The sequence below is a fragment of the Vicugna pacos genome, chromosome 20, assembly GCF_048564905.1.
Source record: "Vicugna pacos chromosome 20, VicPac4, whole genome shotgun sequence".
Lineage (NCBI taxonomy): Eukaryota > Metazoa > Chordata > Mammalia > Artiodactyla > Camelidae > Vicugna > Vicugna pacos.
This window is the reverse complement of record NC_133006.1, coordinates 10079014-10103775: the sequence shown is the minus strand read 5'-3', so window position 1 is coordinate 10103775 and position 24762 is coordinate 10079014.

Below are 24762 nucleotides of genomic sequence, written 5' to 3'. Positions count from 1 at the left end.
GACAGCGGTATCCGTGTTTCAAGAAGGTGGGCTCTTACCTGATTAAAGGACATAGGACAAGGCTTCACAGAGGAGGTGATGTTTACCATGGACTTTGAAGGATGTATAGAACTTTGTCAGGCTCCTAGGTCTGTTCAAAAGGAATGGATGCATAAATAAGGTAGGGGTTACTTTGGTTTGGTCAGAAAATTCTCGTATGTATAAGTGAAAAATAATCAGTGGCGTCTCCTTTTCTGGTCTCTTACAGGAAACTGTAGCTACTTACCCTTTTAGAGGCGTGGGGAGGACTAAGATAATCCTGAATGTCTTCTGACTCTTCAATCCAGTGGTCCTCTAAACCCGCACCCAAGGGAGGTTAACGCCTATTCATTTAAAACAAAATTTATAACCAGACCTAAAAGGACTTGAAAAAGTCTTATAAATGCCTCCATTAGTGAAAATGATAACAACTGCAACAGTATTTTACTAAATTCTCTGAAGAACCTTCAGAGTTATGAGTTATCAACCTCCCTTTTCAGATAAGCACAGAGAAGTTAAGCAATTGTCCCAGGTTCACGTGGCTGTTAAGTGGCAGAGTTAAGACTCCGAACTATGTCCTCTGAATTCCAAAGACTGTTTTCTTAACCACTACTCAGTACCACATTATTACTTTTTTTTTACTGGAAGCACAACATACTGAGTGGTTGCATCAGAGTCCCTATTTGTCAACAAGGAAATGCACCCTCACTAATGGAAGTAGAGAAGTAATTTGTTAAAGGCAGTTGGCCAGCTCACAGAATTTCCAGGCAGGCCAGGGAGTCAAACTTGAAGCCTGTGCATCCAAAAAGCATACCCGGTCCCCTCGCTGCACTGATTTAGTGGGGACCCCAGGACTGCTGCCTCTGCACGCAGCGTTGCGCGGGGTGCTGCTGACAGGGATGGAGGGGTGCCACAGCTGGGACCCGGCCACTGCTGCTCCTGAGCGCTGGGAATCCCAATGCTTCTCGTGGCAGGGGAAGTTCCACGTCCTATCTGTCTCCTTCCTCATTTCACTTTCTTCAAGTTGCATGTGGGTGTGCCTAATAGGCAGAGCCTAAGTCATATGTCATGACAAATTACCAAGGAATCTGAGAAACAAATGTCTAGCTTGTAACTTGGGGAGGAGAGTCATAAATTAAGAAATTCCCCATATAGGAAGGATTTTCCAAAGGTTCCAGAGAACTGGAAATCAGTGGCCAGTAGACGTTCACTTTGCATAAGATTCTAGCATTTATCTAAACTGCTCTTTATCTGTCTGGATTTTCTATCAGCCCTTTAGTTCCTTGTGTTCAGAAGGTGACCTTACCAGCATCTCAATTCTAACACCAAGCCAACAGTGACCCAGGCAGTAAAAAATATATCACCGAATTAATTTAGTGGAAACACTAAAACATTCATGGTCTTAAAATTTTAACAGAAGCCTGTGTTTTCTCCATTAAAAAAAATTAATCGGGTAGGATGTCTTTAATCAAAAGACAAGTCAACTGGGTCACACAAAAGACCAAATAATGGCATTGTAACTTTACAAATTCTCTGACTTTTGGCTGCTTTTTATAAGCCTGAAAAAAAATATCAAAAGCAGTAAAAACTTATATTATTTCTGTCAGTAGTCCTTTTCAAAAAGTGTTGTGAAAACAGTCTCTTTAAGAAGGAAGCAGCATACTGAGCAGCAAGCCTCAGTCACAGGAAGTTCATTTTTTCTTTGGCTCACAGCCCAATGCCATCAGAACTAATTAAAAACAGAGCCACGCTGGTATGGGGCTCAGTGTTTGGGTTTTACAATAACAGAGTCGCAAAGCAGGGGGATGTCTAATGAGAATAGTTTCTGAGTTTGTTTTGTAGCATTGGGCAACTATGTCAATTACTGGAACTGCAGCTCAGGGCCAGCACCCATGCTGGGATGTGAGGGAGCCTTATTGCCTTGCAGATTGAGCTTCCACTTTGATACATGTGATATGCGTGTCACTCGTACACTGGGGCCGCTCCTTGGCTGCAGACTGTATCAGAGGAGGCTGATGCCACCTTGCTCCTCTTGTCTGAGGCCAGATCAAACGTTACCAGGCCCGGATTTCATCTGCATCATTAGCTATGCTCCAGTTAAAGAATGAAGCACGTCTTCTGGTTGGGAAATTATTGGAAATGAAGGCTCTGACTTACATAACCATATGTAATGAGCTGCTGGAGAATTAACGTGGGGTGGGCGTGGGGGCGGAGAAAGACATACATGCCAAGGTAAAGAATAAAACACCCACTCTCTCCTCCACCCTTCAGGGTAAAAAGAGCCTTTATTTTCTCTCTGTGTGTCTGGTGATCATGATACATGGTCTTCTGGTCATTTAAGAAATTGACCTGCAAGAAGGAGGTAGATGGTGGAAAAAGCTGGCAGTTTTAGATAAGAAATTAGCAGTAGGGTACTTGCAACTCTGTACACTGTCTCTTCAAGTTTACTGTTTAATCTTGTGTTTGAGGTGATTTTTCTTTTCCTTCATGCAAAACATGATGGAAGAAGATTCCAGTGCCGACTTGATTTTTTTTTCTTCTTTTACTACAAAAAGAGATTAGAAAACATGGATGTGTTCGAGGAATGTGTGGGAGGTTTGGGTGATTTTACAGTTTTTAGTTTAGTTCCTGTTTACACTCAACTTCATGGATAAATGGAATCTATTTATGTAAGTGATTTTGTAGAGCAACCACAGTCCCTTGTATAATCCTCTTAATGCAAACACTGATTTTTGAACTATGGCCTTTAGTGTTATAACCAGGAAAGGGGAAGGGACGAGAATGTACATTTAACCTGGTGGTGTGTTACCTACCAGGCAGGCACTTGATGGCATACCCTATTGATTGGTCAACACCACTCCCAAGACGGGGGGTGGTGATTAAATTTCACAAGTAAGGAAAGTGAAGTTCAGATGGGATTAACATTAAGGCCATATAATTTGTAAAAGACAGAACTGAGGTTTGAATCCAGTCTACCTGACTCCAGAGGTTGTGTTCTCTCCATTGTACTGACTGTCGTATATGTTTCTATTGTATCTCTTAGGGGATTTGAAAGTCATTGTCGTCCAGTGGCAGTTCAGAAGGAAGTACCTTTCAGGTACCCACTACTTAGACAGAAAACTTACCTCCCTAATAAAGATAAATCCCTGGCTAGGGCCCACATCGTGATGATGACACTGGTGTGTGTTTTTGAGGTGCTTCACCATATACATAACGTAGCAGATTTCCAAACATCAGTGTAGGAATCATCGTCTAGGAGATTCATGTTTAAAAAATACCGAAGACAAGTCAAAAGCATGCTTCTCAAATTAATTAGGAAGATCAGTGCTGGATTTGATTCCCTACCCCTCTGCATTGCTCAAAGATTTTGTTGGATTAGAGAGACTCTACTTAACGTGGCACTTGATGGCAAGCTAAGACTTTAGGAAAAGTACTTCTATGGCTTCTTTTCATCCAATTCTTGTAAGAGTTAGGTTTCCCCATGGGAGGAACTTTTTTTTTAAAACATTCCTGGTCACTGAAACATTGCCAGAAATTTTGACATGTAATTATGTTGGTGTCAAGAAATTGAACCAATGATAAACGGGAATTTAGCATTGATGCCACCCAAATTTGTCTCCTATCAATTCATTGGTACCAAATGGTCCTCATTTCCTGTTTAGGGACCATACTGTGACAGTGGTGTGTTGCTCTCTGAATGTCACATAATTTCAGAGATGTGAAGTGAGCTTCCGACAGAAGCAGGATTAGTGTACTTCGCTAAGAACGCCACCCAGTCGGGCAGCAGTGTTGCCCCGGTGAAAATTATAAAGGACTTGTGTTTTTAATATTGTCATATTCATCTTGACCATATTAATTCTTTCATTTATAAATCATTTATGAAGCTCTCAATGGATGCAAGTCCTCATGGGAAGTTTATAAGAGGAGAAAACCAAGGAGCTTCAGTCTACTAGGGAGGTTAAGGCAGACAGAAACATTGTGGTTATAAAGTGGCTTCAGCAAAGTTCCATGAGGTCCAAGAGGTTATGCTATTTTAGCAACTTTACTGTTCTCTAAACCAGTCATTCCTTTTGGTGCTGAGAGATTTGAAGAAAGCAAATATTAACAGACTTTTTCTATAGACTCTTTTGGAATTTCTGTTTTTGTAACTTGTCCATAAAATTGGCTGCTGAATAATTACTGTTGGTGGTGCATGTTTGTGGGGAAGGTGAATAACTGAACAGACCGGCAAGATGCGGGGAGATGCTGGCTGCTGCTTCACTGAAACACGCAGTCAGTACTGCAGCCACGACTCTTCCAAAACAGCAGTGGAGAACATTGGTATGTCAGAGTAATTCTTCTGTTTAATGTGAGTTTGGGTTTGTTGGCCTGTCTTTCAAAGTGTGACCTTCTCAAATTGGTTCACAGATTCGGAAGAGCCTAACATTGTGAAGGTTTGATTGGCTTTGGCCCTATAAACGGTTGGAATTAGCTTTTTGTGTCCTCTCAATACAGACATTGAGGAAGGAACCCATTACAGTGCCATCCCTTGACCCAGCTGTAGCCATTACATGTGAGTTTGTCTTAGGAGCATCTGCCTTTGTGTAATTACCACCAAAAAATTCTCCTTAGTTGAAACTTAAGATAAGAACTGCTTTAAAAATGTTGACTGTTTCAAAGATCAGTGAGCCAAAAGCATTAGAACAGAATAGTCATGCTAGTGGTATAACAGTTGACTTTGCCTGTGTTATGGCTCTACTCCTGAGAAACTGACATGTAAACGGGCGGAATAAAGGGGAGAAAATATTAATTGACTGCATAGGATTTTGTAATATACGTTTTCCTGGGTATTAAGGCTGAGTCAAGAATGTTGCCTGAGATGGGAATGTAAAGTGGTGTAGCTGCTTTAGAAAAGAACCAAGCAGTTCCGTCAATGGTTAAATGTAGTTATCATGTGACCCTACAGTTCTCCTAAGTGTATACCCAAAGAAACATGGAAACATACGTCCGCACAAAAGCTTCTACAGAATGTTCATAGCACTTTTGTTCATAATAGCCAACAAGTAGAAACAACACAGTTCCCCTTGACTGATGAGTGTATAAGCTAGATGAGGTATGTCTCTATAATGGAATCCTATTTGACAGCATGAAGAAGTGTTGCCCTGATACGTGCTATACCACGTGTGAACCTTGAAAATCTTATGCTATACCAGAGAAGCCAGTCACAAGGCACCATGTGTTGTATGATTCCATTCATATGCAATGTCCAGAATAGGCAAAGTCATAGAGTAATAAAGTAAATCTGTGGTTGCCTGGATCTGGGAATGAGAGTGAGGGGACCAGAGGGTGATGTCTAAGGGGTGCAGGGATTTTTGGAGGGTAGTGAAAATTGATCAGCTGTGGTGACGAGTACACAACTCTGTGAATAACTCAGAGCTTTAAATGAACGAATGTTTCATATGTGAACTACATCTTGATAAAGCTGTTTAAAAGAGTGCTGCCTGCATGCACGGTCTGGGTGTATAAAACCAAACCACTCTGTAGTATCAGTTTTAAAACTCTCACGGGTATTATGCCAACTGACCTTTGGTCTCTTTTAATAAAGATTTAGTAAGACTTGTATTCCATTTTATAAGGTGGGTATATGAGAGCTGGGGGAACTATCTGATTATGACACATAGTACACCAGCAATGCTTTTGATCACTATGTAAAAGAGCCCCCCTTTAACCATGAAAATTCTGACTGAAGTCGATCACAAGAGAACCACATTTATTTCAGAAGGATTTTGTGAAAGCAAAAGTAATTGGCAATAATATATATAGGACTTGTAAATATTATATATACTTCATGAGGTCAGGTCTGAAACTTCTGGGCTCTTGTCATGTGGTACTGTATTTGTAGTATGTTCTTATAGCATGAGACCTCTCAGATGCATAAAGAAACATGAAGAACATTGTTTTCAGCTGTTTAGGACTGCACATAGAACATGACGTGGTTGTCATATGCTCTATGTCTCATCACACAGCAAGCCATAGAGCTGGGACCTTGGTCTTCTGCTTGCATCACATGAAAGTACAGCTTAGCAAATTTGAATAGACTAATATATATCTTTCTCTTTTCTATTCATCTTATTAACTGTATAGTAAGATGTCAGTAATAGAGAAACGTCTTGATTCTTCTCAAAATTAAAAAAAAACTAATCGATTGTAATGTTTATGAAAACATAAAATTCTTAAAGTATCAACAGTGACAAATCGGAGACAATCTTTACCCTGCATGCATTCAATAACTTGCCATGTAATTGTTAAGGCTACATTTTCTTTCAAGGAGTACCTGTATAGGTTTATCACGTGGTATGTTGGTAAATGTTTTGCAACCAGCTTTCCTGGGAAAAAAAAAGTTCTGATTTGTAGTGACGGCTAATTTTTGTGGTGTAAATATTTCTAACATGGCTGATTTCAAGCTACCTGTGAGACGTCTCTAATGTGGAGTTGGGTGAAGATGCACAAAATGACTCTTGAGAACTTGATAAGCTGGGTGTTTCCTAACACACACCCACAAATACACAGACACACGTTCTTGTGTGTGGGTATAAGCACGCTATCATTTGTAATGTATGTAACTCTGTTGGGAAATGAGATGTTCAACAATGTGTTTTTCTTGATAAACACAAAACTATTTAAAATGTTAACCAAATTGGAGGCTTCTTTTTGAAAAATAAATGATTAGATTCCTTGCTTGTGATATAGAATATACTTCAAGAAATGCAATCTTTTATTGATTATTCGAAATCAGTTGCTGGAGTAGTAAAGTAGGACTAAGATTCTCATTCCAACTCAGTCACTAAGTAGGTGTGTGTGTGGATGGGGTGATGGGATGTGTAAGAGAGAGAGGGAGAGAGAGGCAGAGACAGACCACCTTATTTGAGCAACCCCTCAAATTATTTCTCTAGATCTTTTAACAAATTTTAATTTTATTTTAATTCATTTTTAATTTTATTTACTTTTGAAATTTTGTTGGCAGGAAGTAATTAGGTTTATTTATTTATTTTTTTAATGGAGGTACTGGGGATTGGACCCAGGACCTCATGCACGCTAAGCACACACTCTGTCGCTGAGCTATACCCTCCCTTCCTCAAAACTAACATTTTTATATAAAAATCTTCAAGTCTTTTTTCTAGGTGAATTATATATATTTTGAGGATGAATTGAGCTAATACATGCAGAAGGGCTTAGAACTGTGTCTGGCATATGGAGTAAGCATTCAATACGTGCTTGATATTTTAATTATCATTGTTTATGGATTTTCTTTGTTTTATTTACTATTGCTTTCGATGTTAATGTACGTAGTTCCTCATAAGATCTCATTTGGAAAAAAAAGAGTTTACTGCACCAAGAACACAGTTTGTTTGTAACCATATCTAAAAACTCGGATCTACTCAGACAGGGTGGATATGTGTGTCTTTCAGTTGTGAGGTGTTGGGTAGGCTACATGTGGGATGTGGTGCCTTCCTGAAGCCTGCGGGACCCTGGATCCTTCTCTGGGCACCGTCTTGTCTAAGGCTCTTCTGCATTAGCTGGTGATCAGAGAGGTATAGAGCTTGTTTGAGCAAAAACAATCTGCTTGGATTTAGAAGGAGAATTTCTTGGTGGGCTGTTTCATCCGGAGATGGAATTTTTAAATCTTTGTATTCTTCTGGATCAGAAGTAAATTTCTGCATCAATCTCAGTTATTCCAGCGTGGATATGTCTACATAGTATCTTTGTTTTTCACATTATTTCCACTTTCCCCCTTTCTTAAAGGCTGATTTCTCTGTATTTCAGCATTAATAAAGCAAATGATCAACGTATGTCTTTCCATTGCCTGTGTTGTTCCAAGATTATCTGTAGGTGGTTTTCTGTCTATTCATTTAAAATTTTTGTTGTGAATTAATTTTACACTTAGAGGAAAACTGCAAAAATAATACAGAGAGTTCTGGTATACCCTTCATGCCGCCTCTCCTAACATTAATACTATAATCCCGTAACCACAGGATAGTTAAGAAACCTGGGAGATTAACAGTGGTGTGATACGAGACGCTTAACTTACCTGTGGACCTTGTTTACTTCCCACTGCTCTCCCACCAGTGTCCTCCTTTCCTGTCCAGGATCCCACATTGCTTTAGCAGTCAGATCTTCATCCCCTCTGATCTGTGACCGTTCCTCAGTCTTCCCTTGTCTTCCAGGACCTTGACACTTTCGACAGTGTTGCTTATTTTGTAGATACCATGCACAGAGTGAGGTTAAATATTTATGGTCCATGATACCACAGAGGAGAAAAGGGAACCCTCCTACACTGTTGATGGGAATATAAACTGGTGCAGCCACTGTGGAGAACAGTCTGGAGATTCCTTAAAAGACTGAAAATAGAGTTACCCTATGATCCAGCAATCCTACTCCTGGACGTGTATCTAGAAAACACTCTAATTCAAAAATATACGTGTACCTCAGTATTCGTAGCAGCACTATTTACAATAACCAAGACATGGAAGCAACCTAGATGTCCACTGACAGATGAATAAAGAAGATGTGATATACAACGAAATATTAGCCATAAAAAAATGAAATAATGCCATTTGCACAATATGGATGGACCTAAAGATTATCATACTAAGTGAAGTAAGTCAGACAAAGACAAATATCATATGATGTCACTTATACATGGAATATAAAATCTGATACAAATGAACTTATTTACAAAATAGGAACAGACTCACAGACATAGAAAATAAATTTGTGGTTACCGAAGGAGAAAGGTGGGTGGATTAATTAGAAGTTTGGGATTAGCAGATACAACCTACTATATATAAAACAGATAAACAACAAGGTCTGACTTTATAGCACAGGGAACTATATTCAACATCCTGTAGTAAACTATAATGGAAATGAACATGAAAAGGAATATATATATGTATGACTGCATCACTATGCTGTACACCTGAAACTAATAACATAAGATTGTAAACCAACTCTACTCTACTGGTGACGTATAGGAGTTCATCAGAGGAGTGGCACACGGTGTTGATGAGTCTTATTACTGGTGATGTTGACCCTGATCACTTGGTTAAGGTAATGTCTGCCAGGTTTATCCTTTCTTTCCCTTTTGTCGTTAATAAATATCATTGGGGGAGATATTTTGAGAGTATGCAGATGTCTTGTCCTCATTATACTTCTTTCTGTTCGGTTCTATAAAGAGAATCATCAGTTCACCTTGATCCTTAGCCAAATGGCTCTGAAAACGGGATTAGGTGTTGGGCACCTTGACACATGGGTGCCCAAGAATGGGGTGTATTTCAGCACTGAGTCCCTCTGGATATGCCTGGTCCTCAAGGCTGAATGAGGAGAGGAGTGGGCTGAAATGTGCATGGCAGGGGTCTGAGACAAGTGCCGGATGCAGTCATATTCATGGCAGATTTCTGAAACTTATGTCAGGTAGCCCCTGCTGCCACTCTCTGGGGCTCTGGCTTCCCCCACCTCCAAGCCATTCCACACTGGAGTTTGTGAGGATTTCAGCTCCGTGTCCCGAGGGTGTTTATTTCCTAGTTTCTCAGAGGGAAGGCACAGTGTGCCTACCCTGGCCTCCCTCTCCAATCAAAGAGCCAGCTCCCTCCGCAGATGCCCGGGTAAATCATCTTTAGTGGAACAATGAGAATCTGGGGAAAACCCCTCCTAGGGAAACGCGTGCCATTTCATTATAAGAGAGAAAAAAACAATCCTTCAAATCTGGTTCATCTCACAGTCTAAGTGCAAGTTCTTAATTAAAAGCCAACAGAGATTTCTGAAGTTGGAGAAAAACTAGAGCAACAACTTTGAAAATTATCCTGTGGGCTTTTCTTCCTTCTTAGTCTCTTAAAGGGAAAAAGGCTAATAACCATTCAGTGGGAAATTGCTGTTCCTTCAGAACCAGGAACTGAATGAGAATGAAAAGTGGCATCCCAGGGGAACGGGGAGTCATCCCGTAATTAGACTGGGCACCATGCAGAGAGGCAGCAAAAAATTACTGGAATGGATCAATGAGGAATTATCCCATTAGACCTTGATGGTTTATGCTGATTTTTAGTTTCTGAAAGAATAAGTAAAAGACCATGCTGTCCTGTCCCCTTTCGTGTTTTTCTGCAGAACCCAAAACGGTGCTGAGTGAGAGATAAGAACCCAGGAGATCCTTGTTGGATGATTCTGTAGCTAAAGTCGCTGGTGTTTTTGCGAGGCTCTGGTTTTTGTTTGAGCACATTAGAGCTGAATGATGGCAACCATAATAGCTTCTTTAAGTCCAGTTTTTTTTACCTTCTACTATGGGCATTTTAAGCCGGATAATTCTTTATTATGGGTACCATCTTGCACCTGATAGATGTTGAGCAGCACTCCTGGTCTTTATGCACTGGGTGCCAGTAGCAGCCTCAAGTCGTGACCATCAAAAATGTCTCCAGACATTGCCAGATGTCCCCGGGGCAGGGGTCACCTCCATTGGAGAACCGTGGCTTTGTTTCTGTATTCCAAGGTCACACGGCAAATGAATGATAGATTGAGAACAAGATCCAGAAAGTCGGAGCCCTGGCTCCAGTCATTTCCATAGATACAACCCTACTCATTGCATTGTCCACCCGTGGACAAGAACAGTCACATTGGGAGCTTTGATGTACATTGGTGTGGAATTCTTAGAAAATGGATTCCGTGCATGAACCAGGTTGATTTAGTGGCATCGAGACCAGCTTGAAGATTCAAGAAACTTCGTCCCACTTGCAGGAGAAGCCACTGACCACAGAGCCATGCAGTAGTCTAAACAGGAGATTTGGTTTTACCTCTCTCTGAGTGTGGCGGAGGTCTGGCGCAGTTCTGAATCCGCATCTCTTTCCTTAATTTACATACTGCCTCCATTTTAGCAATACAGAAGGGAAATGAATAAAAACAATTATCCTCACAGACATTGAGTCTGGTCTTGACTTGTTAAGAACGATAAAAGTCAGCAGTTAGAAGCATTTAATACAGCTGAACAAACCATAGAGTCTCAGACAGCTTCATCTGGTGCATTTCCTCTCAGTGGCAAATGAAAGGAAGACTATAATTAGGGCATGATTCTGTTCAAGCGATCCAATAAAAGCTTTTAAAAATGATTGCCCGTATAGAAGGCAATGTAAAGAACAAAGGAATCTCGCATGGCTTATTATTTGCTTATTAGTATTACTATACGGTAATCTCTACATTTTGCAGTTTAAACTAAAGTTTAAACACTAAAATGCTCATGTGATTTCTTAGGTATATTTTGACAACACATTTGAAGTACACTGGCTTCTCTATTTTGAAAGCCAGTTGTCAGTTTTTCAATTAATCAATAAGTGTTTTTTAAACCGCATGCTATTTTCCAGATCCAGGGTATTGCACACAATTTGGTTGAAAGATCTGGCCCCTCTGTGTTCTAGACGTTGAAAGTAGAGCAAGGAGAGAAATCAGTGACCTTCAGTCTTCAACGTGCACAGGCATCGCCTGGGGATCTTGTTAAAAATGAGTTTCTGACTCAGTCGGTCTGGAGAGGGCATGAGATTTTTGCATTTCTAAGACGTTTCCAGGTGATGCTGATGTTGCTGGCCCAGTGATCCTACTTTGCCAAGCAAGTCAAGGATACATGATACAAAGTAAGCTGAGCTCCAGGTCCTAAATTCAAAGCGTGGTCTCCTCTCAGCTCAGAGGGTTACACTCCTCTCTGTGGTGTGGCGACCAATGCAGATGTTTATGTGTCCTGTGCTGGTGCATGCTGCCAGCGCTGCATGCTCTTCCTCACTCATGCAGACGTGCTTGCATTTGGCCACACGGATAGGGATGGGTGGCCACCGTTGTGCACCTCTGACGAGTGTCTAAGCAGCTCAGAAAGCCACCTGCAATCTGACGTTGGCTGTCAGCCTCAACTTCCACTGGGACGTCCGTGGCTTGTCTTTTCTATTCAGGTTATGTGACTCCCAGAGACTCTTCAGACTGGAGTCTCTGGCCCAACCCTGTACCACTCACACAGTCCCTTGAGGACACTCCTAGCCACTCTCTCTGATCTGGGTGCAGTGTCGGGGAGAAAGAGGAGTATGTGGAGTCCTGTCCTCCTATCATGTGACTGTGTGAAGGCCTTCCCTCTGAGGTCTGCTCCTGGCTGATGGGGGGAGCTTGTGCTCAGTTACTGGCTGAGCTGCCAGGTCGTGCAAATAAATCTGTGGTGATGGGGTTCTCTGCTTCCGTGCCGCCCAACTGGTGGCCGTTAGCCACAGGCGGCGACTGGGAACTTGGAAGTTCGCTTGTGCGACTGTGAAACTGAATTTTGAATTTTCATGATGTTTAATTAAATAAAAAGGTTAAATACTACATGTGACTAGTGGCTCTCTAGGGGACAGCACAGCTAGATGAATTCTCAAAGATGCATGCACCCCTAGAAGAGTAGCAGGAAATGGCTGGATTCACCCAAGACTAGACTGCTTTTGACCTGGCTTTCTAATTTATCAAGACTGTGGACTGACCTGGGGAAGTGTCTTGATTTCTCTGTTCATTTTTGTAACTTTCATAGAAATATGTGAGAGACTAGATATTTAATTTACATTTAAAAAACCTTTTAGTTTGTTGCATAAGAGGTAGGTAATCATTATGGAAAATTTAGAAAATATTGTTATACAAAATGAATTTTAAATCACTCATCATCCTGCCATCTAAATATAAACACAATGAACACACAGTGACTAGTCTTCCAGTTCTGTGTGTCTGATGTTATAAATCCATCTAAAATAAATTTATAAATCTATAAATATACACACAAATAACTAACAATTACATAAAAGAAATTTAGATATAATACTTGGCGGAGGAGTCATAGTGACATCATGCTGGCGAACGTGAACCACAAGATGCCACTGGAAGGGGGAAGATAGTGTAATTTGCTTTTTTTTTTTTTTGGAAAAGGCAAAGCTCTGCTTTGCTTTGCTTGTTAAATATGACCAACCTATGAAACTCTTTTGTAGGCATCAAAGAAATGAAGTCTGTGAGTGACTGATCAAAACTCACGGGCTAACAGACGGACTGTAATCCAGGAGCCCTGGATGAGCACTTAGCCATCTGAGCTGCTGTCAGTATCGCTGGCAAATAACAGATGGAAATGGGGGAGAAAGTAGACCCAGCAAACTCCAGGATGAAGTTTGTCTTCATCGTGTAGCGTTAAGTGCTAAGCAAGATGTTCTTTAGTTAGTAGAGTTGTTTTCCTAAATGCTCTGATGTTACAGTCCCTGCCTTTGTTCAGGCCCACAAAAGGGGAAAACGAGGATCAAGATGGGGGTTTTCGGGGGGCAACTGAGTTAAAAAGGGAAGATTTCTTTGCAAACTGAGCTTGGACACCTGGAATTTAAGCTTTTTTAATATCTGATGACATGTTAGTCATTTTAAGGAGTCTAGATGACTTTCTGCAGGATGCGGAAAGGAGGAGGTGGAGGAGGGAGGCTATAGAGGTCAAAGCATACACCGGAGATTCACCCAGAAAGCTTTTGAAGCAGAAGCTCCCTAAATGTAGCTCTGTTCTCAGGTCAGCTCACAAGCAGTGCACGTGAGATCAGGGGCAACGGTAAGTGCTTCATCCACCTGAAAGCACTATCATAACAGCAGCCCCAAACAGCGCTTCTCTTCTTTCCTGGCTGCGCCTCAGACTCACACTGAATGGCAAGTTCAAAGTTTATGAACTCCAGCAAGACAAACTTAGACTTTTCCCTTGGATCTTGTGAAAGCTTTCTTTTGTCCTCCCCGCCACCTAAGCCGGAAGTGCGAATAAAGGTGCAAAGAACTGACGACCCACGTGTGATTCACCGAAGGAGTCTTCCTTCTTGAACTCTCTGCCCTCTTTGTGCCCAGATCCCTGCTTATTTAAACTTATGACTTTGGTAGGATTTTCAGTCCGGATTTTCAGTGCTGGCTTTGGTGTTTAGCTGTGGCTTGTGGAATCGCACGGTAGTTCAGAGTGTGGACTCTGGAGTTGTACCGCCGGATTCAAACACTGGCTCCACTGTCATTTGGATACATTTCCAAGCAGCTGTGTGCCTCAGTTTCCTCTTATGTAGCCTGGCAATACTAATAATAATATTACCCATTATTGCTATCTCTTATGGACTAGAGGTACGTGTTCCAACCTTGTAAAGTTGTTGTGAGGCTGAAATTAGACAGTCTTTTCAAAGTGCATACTTATCACAGTGACCAGCACAGTCAATGTTCTGAGGCCTCCTAGCACAAAGCGGTTAAACACGTCCGGTGCACGTTGGACACTTCACCCGTGGTAAGCTTGGCTCTCCTGGAGAAATGTTTGCTTGTCAAGAGGGAGGGGGATTTTCCCTTTCATTTACTGCCTATAGTTTGTGCCTGGCATGATGCAAGTACTCCGGCAGCTAAGATCTAAACTACACGGTCTAAATGGCTAGTCTTTGAGCTAGAGTAGAATTTTGCAACTATATTAATTTTAACACACAACCTGGAAGCTTTATAAGCAGAGATGAAGGGCCCTGAGTTTAGACTCAGATAGACTTGGCCTAGGTCTGAGCTTTATCATTCACGAGCTGTGTGACCTTGGGCAAGTTACTTAATGTCTCTCTTCTTCAGGTGCCTTATTTGTGTGCTGAGTATACTCGTTCCAACCTCATAGATTTATTATGAGGCTGAAATCAGAGGATCCTCGTCAAGTGCATATTATAGTGACCAGAACATTAAATATTCTCAAGCATTTATTAGTAATCATTGTGTACCTTTTCCATTTTATCCCCGAGAGAAATTATGTAGCCAAGCTCAGAAAGAACTTTTCCTCTGAAGAAAATTCATTTACAGTTTGAATGACACCTACTGAAGTCTGATTCTGGACTGGTGCCCCCTGCTACAACATTCATTCAATTCTGGGCATACAATGAGGGTTTGACTTAAAAAAGGGACATACAAACATATAACTGAATTACTTTGCTGTACACCTGAAACTAACAGTGTAAATCTACTACACTTCAATAGAAAATAAAATTTAAAAAATTACATACACGTGTACATATACAAATATATATGTAAATGTATACATATGTGCATATATACACACAGACACCACACTTACATAGCGCTTATGTATCAGATACTGTTCTCAGTGTTTAAAATATTAATTCATTTCATTTTTATATTCACTTTCATGATGCAGTACTATTACTATCATCCCCATTCTACAGAGAAGGACAAGTGACTTTTCGGGATGTCAGAGCTAGGACATGAGGAAGCCGAGTTTGCACTCAGAGGGTGTGACTCAGGAGTCTGTGTTCGCATCCACTCCACCGTGCTGCCTGCAAGTGTCTCGCCCTGACCCGGAGTGTCTCACCTGGCGACGGCTGCGTGGGTCTTAAGCAGAAGACATGTCTTGAGTTAAACAGCTCTTGAGACGAAATAGTCAAGCCAGTGCCAAGGGCTGACGCAGGCCCTGCCAAGGTGTGGTTGGAGAAATGGAACAAGAGGCTTTCACACACCAGACGTTCGTTTTGGTCACAGAAACACGATTTTGCTTGTCACTTAGGCTCTGGTCCATGAGGTTTGGAAGTCTCTGGGTACTTCCGTGTGAGAGGGATGCCAAATTCCTGTCATGAGGGGATCTCTGTCAGCTGTGGAGTGTCTCGGTCTCATGGGGATTCTGGGTCTGTGCTATTTTTAGCAAATTCTATGGAAACGGCACACAGATACCAGGCTTGGCATGAAGTCTTGTCCTCATTCTGATGTTACTTCATTTGGTGGTGGGGATGTTGCTAAATTTGATTGCAGCAGGTGGGCAAGTCAGTAGATCAAAGGATGAGAAGTCTCAGAAATTAATTTGATAAGCTCATTTTCTGACATCCCTATTTTGTTCAGTAAATCACCAACCAATCACTGTCTGTAACAAAGAAGTGGAAGAGTGTGGATAACTAAAACATACTCACATCATTCCTGTCCCTCAAACTCACAAGAGCCCCACCTTGTTAGTAGAAAATCAAATTACCTGGTTTAAATTCTTTTCCTTTCCTTGTCCTTTCTACCTTCCTAAGGAGTTACTCAATTACGAAAGCATTCAAAAGGAAAGGAGAGGCTGGGATTTTAGCATCCATTTGGAAATACAGAAAAATTCAATTATGCTTAGGCAATAGTCTCTGTGGATGATTCCAAGATCCAGGTAGACACACTGACATATTCGATCATCCCAGGAGCAGCCTGCAAAGCTGGAATTTCCAGGTGCACGTACAACTGCAATGATACGCTTAAGTGAAGAAAGATCCAAACTTGGTGAATTCAGCTCTGCTGTGCATACATATACACAGGCATGTGTAGGATTTTGCAAAAAGTTTATAACGAAATACTCAGGAGAGAGAGTATGAGTTCTTTGCCTGTGGATGTGTGGTGGAGGGACCCGTGTGTGGGTGACTTGCTCACTGTTTGCAGTCGGCACTTAGGAAGGAGCCCCAGAGGCTAAGGGCTCCCCTTCAGTGGCCAGCCCATGCTTAGGTGGAGACAGTGAACTGGGTCCAGCCTTTGCCCCGTTTCGCCACATGAATTAGGAAGAGAATACAGAGTATTACTGGGGTGGATTCAGCTCTGACTGTAATTTTTTTCTTTCTTGCTTCCCTCCTGATGCTAAAGTTCAAATGATTTTCCTCCCAGCTTGCCTCATAGGTCTTCAAAAATGATTTTTTTTTTTTGCTAGTTTCATGGTTTTCACTGCTCAGGAAGACTCTTCTAATTCATTTCATGACTAACCCTCATTGGCTGACAGCAGTTTGGTTGACAATTTAGCTTCTAAATCATGTTAGCCCCCTACCCCAAATTCCTCCTTTTCTAAATCCCTGGAAACTATTGCTTTGAATGGCGGATGCCTTCCTGCCTGACTTTTTCCTATCAGCACCTCCTGGATGTGGAATTTAAACAACCAGTAAACACATCTGAAGGAAGTTTGAGGTTGGAACTAAATTTTGTTTAATAACGACCCAGCATTGGATTTAGCAGCATAAAGAATTTGAAAATGCGTCATAATAGGATTAGAGGTATAAGGTGGTCATCAGGCGATAAGTGCTCTGAAGGGTGCAAACACACCAAGTGTTTGTGGAGACTGACTTGCTCTTTTGAAGTACTTCTCATTAGATCCGCAGAGTTTTTTAAAAATAAAATTCATTTACCTAACATAAATATACACTTACGACTCCCCTTCTACCATCAAATCCAACATGATTTCGTAAAAATTCAGACTGATTCTCATGTTCTTGTGGTTTTTTTCCTGTGCATCTTTTTCCCTCTCCTTTTATCTCTAAGCATGCTTTATCTTCTGGTCACCTCTCCTCCAGACTCTGACAACAGACTTACGCTCTTACAGGGTTCCTTTATCCTCCAGATCATAAATGTTTTCCCTTCTTAGATCTGTCTTCTTAACAGTATCACACAAATGTTTTCTTTGTAACTAGCCTTCCTCCACCCCTGCCTTCTCTTTCCTAGTACTGGTAAGCTGACTCCAATTGCACGTGGTACATACAGAGAGAACGGCTGTTCCCACAACCCTTCCTCCCCACACACTTATTTCAAAAGGCTCCACCCCCTCATCTCGGAGAATGTTGGTTTTGGTATGAGTTTGGCATAGAGGTATATCATGGAAGACAAACCTAGCGATAGCTTTACTGTATTCTAGGGATTTTTTTTTTTTGCAGCCTTTCAAAGGTTTTAATGTCCTGTCCTCAGCTTTCTTCTCTATAAACTTCCTCTCCCTTGTTGAGCTCACATATTTAAGGTGAAAATCTGTATCTCCAGGCCTCTTCTCTTTTTATGAGGTTGACTCAGCAAATGCTCACTGAGTACTGACTCCAAGTCAGACAGTGTGATGGTGCCGTCGATGTAGCAATGGATAAAATGGATGGAGTTCCAGCTTTTAGTGGGGAGAGACAACAAATGGAAAACTGTCAGGCGATAAGTGCCCTGAAGGGTGCGAAGTAGGGTCAGGTCCGTAGGAAGTGAAAGGAGGGCTGGATTTTTTAAGGCAGTGAAGGAAGTCCTCTCTGATGACATAGAGCAGAGACCTGAAGAAATGAGGGAGGGAGCTGACCATGTGGCTGTGAGGCACCTGGGGCTCCAGGCAGGATGAAGAGCGGATACAAAGGCCCTGGAGCAGAAGTGGCTGGGGTTGGGGAGGGCGACCTAGGAAGGACCAAGAGGCTGGTGTGGCAGGAAAGGATTGAGTCAGGGGAAGGAATGCAGAAGAGGCCAGACAGTAAGCAGGGGAACACATTTTGTAGGGTCTGTGGACAATGAGATGGACTTTGGATTTTATAGTGAATGAGATTGGAATGGAGCAAATGAGTGACATGACCTGACTTGTTTAAAAAGTATCACTGATGTTGAGTGACTAATAGACTATTACTGATTGATTGAAGTCTAGTCATTTACAATGTTGCGTCAGTTTCTGGTGTACAGCATAATGTTTCAGTCATACACATACATAAAATATTTTCCTTTTCATAGTCTTTTTCATAAGAGACTATTGAGAATAGAGAGAAGTAGGGAGAGTGTTTGGAGGTTGTCACAGTGGTCTAGGTGAGAGGGAATGGGGTCTGGACTGGAGTGGTAGAAGTGGCCTGATTCCAGATGTCCTGTGAAGGTAAAGCCAGCAGGATTTGCTGGAGGAGCGATGTCAGTAGATGACGAAAATGTTTGATAACTGGGAGAAGTAAGGTTAATAACATTGAGAAGTTCAAGTTATTCAAGTTAATAACAAGGAGAAGTTCCAGTTTTCATAAGTGAAGTTGGAGATACCCATGTGATGCCCCAGCAGCAATCATGAGCAGAAAGTTAGCTGTATGAGTCTTCAGGTCAAGCATGGAACTAGTGCATAATTGATTCTTAAAGACATGAAAATGAATTGATCATCTAGATATAGAGAAAGAAGAGGTCAGAGGAATGAGTACTTGGGCCCTGAGACATTTATTCTGGAGGCTAGGAAGACGGGGGATAACTAGGGAAGGAAACTGAGAAAGAAAATATCAGTTAAGTAGAAATAGAATCAAGAGAAAACGTCCCAGAAGCCAAGAGAAGAAACTATTTCAAGATTCAGAGAGTAATTAAATATATCAAATGATGCTGAAAATGAAGGTGAGTGCTGAGAAATGACCACGGGCTTGGGCCCCATGGAGGCCGTTGGTTGGTATCATTGACAGGGCTGTTTCGTAGAATGGTGGGAAAAGAACCTTGAGTAGAATGGGTCAAGAGAGACTGGAAGGAGAGGATGGATGTACAGAAAAATTGTAAAGGATCTTTTTCCAGTAAAGAGGAGATTAACAGGATGGTTGTGAAGTTCAGGGAGTTTTTTTTTTTTAAGGACAGGAGTTAGTACAGCATGTTTGTGGTGGGGGATGATCTCGCAGAAAGAGAAAACCTGCCAGAGCAGTGTAGGTGGGGAGGGGTCAGATCTCGATCTGCCTTAGAGAAAATCACAGAATAAGTGTAATGATTATAACCCCTTCTAAGGAGGGGAGGCAGGGTAAAGGGGTGCAGATATAGGTGGGTACACATATAGATTTGGTGTTGAGCATACATGTAATGGGATGTTGCCACCTGAATGTTCCAAAGACACCTGACACATAGATACAGCTCTTCATCAGACCCCATCTTGACCAATGGGATTTTTGTTAAAAAAATTACTGTTTTGCTGGTGTCTAAATTAGTAAATTTTTATTCCTGTTTCTTATTTATCATCATTTTGTCACCTCGTTGTTTCTCATATTGGTCCCCTTTTTACCAGTAGCACTGCTACAATTCCAGGTCAGTGAGGTCACTGACTCTAGTGTATGTATTTAATAATTTTATAATTTCCATTCAAGTGAAAAGATCTATGTACCATGTTTATTCTTCACCCTTTGGATAATTTTCTCAGTATTAATCAACATATGTTCTTCTGATCTACATTTTTTTTTCTTGCTCTTGGGGTAGTTTCATAATAAATATCATTGTGGTTTTCTTACTGTCCCACCTTTAATAGTCTTTTTCGTATTATTACCACCTATATTTTTCTCATACAGGGAGGCCTATATTTATTTTTTCCTTACTGTTTTATCTACTTTGCCTTGTATACACTGTTCTCGATCCCTCTTTTCTATTTATGCTTCCTTTTATTTTCTCATACTATTTCCATTTGCTTTAGTTCATCAAACACTTCTGTAGCTGGGAAAGTCTGTTCTGTCTGGCGTAACCTTCACTTGTGTCCTTCCAAGGGACATTTTCTTTGTATCATATTTTAACATATGACCACCTCCCCGACATCTTGAGGGTTAGGCTTCTGTCTCTTTTATCATTCTTCTTACCATAGTTGGAATTTTTTCTTGTTGTAACAGGACTTGGTTTGTCCTTATTTTATGTATTCAGTAATTCAGGGATTTTGGGGAAGTAATATTAGTTATTGCCATAGCATGATCAGCAAGGATGCTATCTTTCATTTTATGTTATGCAAGCTCAAATTTTATTATAAATAAATCTTATTCATTGTAACTGGCCCGTTTTTTCCTGAGTGACTGTTTTTTCAGACTGCTGGTGTAATCCACAACAAACAGTCATAAAACAGTTTCCTAGTATCTCAGTTTAGATTGCTAGGCTGAGCTTATACCCAGGGTAATAACATCTTTGTAACAGTGGCATTTAGAATAAGAAACAGGAAATAACCATAGAGGAAAGGCATGTGAGTCGCCTGTGCTCAGTCTTGAAGATATTATTTTTCCTACCCTAACTCATGAAAGTCAGTAGTGTCCCTTCTAACTATGGCAGTCTAGCATCGAAGGAATTAACAAAAGAAATTTGAACGGGGGGTGGGGCGTGCCTTCCATATTTTACGTAAAGCATCAACTTTCACAATAACAATGAAATATAAACAGAAACAGAGAGGGCAGTAGGAACACAGTTGATAAGCTTCTGTAGCTGAAAGAGGGAGCCTATATCATTGAGAAATTATAGAGCTGATTATTGTTGGCGTATCAACACTGAGATTTGGGATTAACGAGACTTGCATGGAACAGGAAGGAACAAGACGGAAAGTCACACCTTAATACTCGGCAGTTCTGACAAACAACTTCTCAGGAATAATTTTTTGAGGCGAGTTTTGTATTTAGACTTATGTATTATTTTCAGGCCTGTTGAATGCAGTTATGTTCAACTATAGTAAACTGTGGGAAATTCAGTTCCTAGTGTGTGTTCAGTTCTTCTTAATAAATGGTTTCTTCCTCAGAAGTATCTTGCCTTTAAATACCTGATTAGGATTCGCAGCAGAACGTGAACTGGGCGAACTTTAACTGCCGTTTTCCTGACTCAGTAGGCCAGGAATTACCTTATGTTTAAACAGCATGTTTGATCGATATTTTTGACATACATCCGTTAAGATTGTGTTTCTTCTTGTTTTCTTATTCTTCTAGTCCTGAACTGTCCAACCCTGAGATTCCGTTGACACTGATTTTCAACACCGTCCTCCTTGTCTGTAGGACTTCTGCTGTATCTGTTTGCATGCAATGTGTCACTTTAGATCCATAATCTTGTTTCTTGATCTCAAATTAAATTACTCTTTCATTCAGAGTGCCATCTTGAGCTGTAAGCTATTTTTATTACATGTCCACCTTTACATTGTGTAATCCCTGGATTTTTGAGAATTTACTTTGTCTTGGGGCCTTCTTTCTTTTCCTCAGACTCTTGTCATTCTATTAAAAAAAAACAAAACAAAACAAAGCAAACTTCCTTCTCATTGCTTTTCTCTTCTAAGAGTTTGGCCTCATATTTTTTGGTCATGCGTTTTCTCTGTCTTTGCTTTTATCTTGCCCATTCATTTCTCTGGATGCCTTTTTTCCTCCCAAGAACTGAACTACCACCTCTTTTGAAGAGTTTATTCTCTCTTCTTTCCTTTACAAGAGCCACCCTTTCCTTGATGTTTGCGCACAGAGCCTCCTGTCCATCTCCAGCATTTCTGTTTTCCCACCACAGTATGAGATTCCTGTCTTCTGGAAATACTCTTTTGCTGAGAGATAATCCCAGGAGACAGCTTTCACTCTGGGTCTTCAACACAAGACCAGCTTTGCCAGCTTCTTTTGCCTGTGGCTCCATCTCGCATCCCAATAAGTGTGTTCTCATGGACCAGATCGCTGTGCGCTTCTCGGTCTGTTTCTAAGCCCTGTCCAGACTGCACAGCGCTTGCAGAAAGACAGCTGCCCTAGTGCACAGGCTTCCAGACCAGGTGCGGCAGGGGCCTCGGGGCCCGCGGGGCTGCCTGCAGAGCCGCTGCAGGACGTAGGGGCGGCCGAGGGCCATGGCCCAGGACCTCTGCTTCTGGCACCAATGTGAATGGCTCCTGCATACTGGGATTCTGTGTAAGGTTTAACTTTTGGGGAAAAAAAAGGTTTTTCTGCTAATAATATAATTTTGAAAATGCTTGGTGTAGTGAAGGAGCATTTGACCATGGAGACAGAAGGTTCTGTGCCCCCCTAGCTGGGCAGTCTTAAGTCCTGTCCTCTGTAAAGTGACGATTGCTATGTTTTATCCAATCTTGGGAGGATTATATGAGATAGTTGAGAATGCATGGGTGTCTGAGGAAGAATTTAAGGTATGAAGCAAACCCCTTATATCAATGCGCATGTACCTCAGAAAACAATGTTTAATGGGAAAAAAGCGAGTTACAGGATGATAGGTACACTGTGATAACATCTGCATTAATTTAAGATAAATTCAGAACAACAAGGATTATTGCTGGAGGCTTAGGACTGGACATGAGGAAAAAGCAGACTTGACGTTGATATGTAATGCTTTTTTTTAATGAAGCAATTAAATAGAGTATTAAAAATAATAGTATTTGTTATGTTATTTTGTGCTTCTCTGGGTATTTTTAAAGATATCCCTCACTCCCAAATCTGTAAAATATCATTTAAATGTGTTCATGACATTTTATTAAATGATTTCTTAATATATGTCCATCTATCTAGCCTCTCTTTGTCTAGTCCCTAAAACTATGTCTGTTCCTAAATGAAAAGTTCAAGAAGATTAATTGATTCTGCTTTATATTGGCAAGTTCGTACACTGAAATGAAAACTCTCTTCTGCTCATTGTTTTTTTCCTGAAAAAAATGGAAGGATGCTAGAATTCAGAGGAGTTTCATCATTTATTTTTTTCAACTGTCTCATCCCTTTTCTCCACTGGGAAACCATATCTAAAGTGAATTAATTTTTCACTGCCAATTTGGAGCATAGATCCAACCTCTTCCTTTCCGGGCCTGATCCACCCTTTGCATCAGTCCCAGCTGAAGTAGCTGATCAGGGACCCCATTGCATAGCCTCCTAGCTGCTAGGATCCTGAGCACTGATCTCCCTCAAAGGGCCCTGCACGCTGCCTCCCTTCATGGAAATGGCAAGTAGCCAAGACTGCCTTCTCTCTTCTTTCTTCCTCCTTCAATTCCTAACCAGTAAGGAAGACAAGTTAAGAATATTTCCTATTTCCTTTTCTCTCTAAACCTCCCCAGTATTTTTCTTCTCTTTTCTCTCTTCTTTGATGCTGTTCTGACCCATAAGCTACTGCTCTTCTGATGTATTCACCTGTAGCTTATAGCAGACATTCCTTAGGAGACGGGGAAGAAGAATTTGGGGCTGGGGGCAGGAGATAAGGACTGCAGCACAGTTTGGAATTAGCACAATTTACTAGCCTTGTTTACTGACCTTCCTCTCCGCAGCAGGGCGTGGTATGTCTTGGGCTCACCCCTTGGCCTCCTTTCCTGCTCACAGTGCCACAGCATTTACACGGTGACTTCTCGCGGGAGAAATGTCTTGTGCCTCCCATCAATGGAGGGGTGGGGCAGGCATGGGCGATACTCCCATTGTACAGGTTGTGAAGTGGACGTGAGGAGACTTCCGTGCCACCCTGTGACACAGCTGTGACCGAGGTGTGGGTCTCTAGATGCCTCGCATCAGCCCCTTTCTACCACACTTTTTGTCCTCGCTAAGCAGTCTTTCCAGTCTCTGTTGGAGCCCGCTTCACTCAGCCCTAAGTGCCAGGACATTGTCTCCAACTCTACTCACTTTCTTGGCGATCTCGTTCAGTTCCACTTTAAATACCATCTATATGCTAAATAGATCTCCCCCCTGAACTCAAGTTTCATTTATCTTATTTACTCGACATCCATCAGGCTATTTAACAGGCATTTCAGATTTAGCTTGTCCAAGATCTTAATTCCCCTCCGTCTCTAAACTGACCTCTTCCCATGTTTTCTCAGTGTGACTGTGTCGGTCACCCACCCAGCTGGCTTTTCCTTAGAGTCAGTGTTGACTGTTATCTGTTATTTAAGTCATCAGTCGATTGTGTTTGCCCTGCTTTCAAAATTTATCCCAAGTCTGACCACTTCTCACCATTGCCATCCTATTACAAGTCTCTTTTCTCTTCTCTCATCTGGTTTGTTTACAGGAGACTCCTCACTGGTTCGCTTACACCATTCTTACTTGCTACAATCTGTTTCCCACGCAGCTGCCAGGGGGTCCTTTTACTATAACAAGAAAGAAACAGACTCACAGATATAGAGCACAAACTAGTGGTTACCAGTGGGGAGAGGGAGTGGAGTAAGATATGGGCAGGGGACTAAGAGGTACAAACTACTGTGTATAAAATAAGTAAGCTACAAGGACATATTGCACAGCACAGGGAATGTAGCCAATATTTTACAATAACTATAAATGTAACATG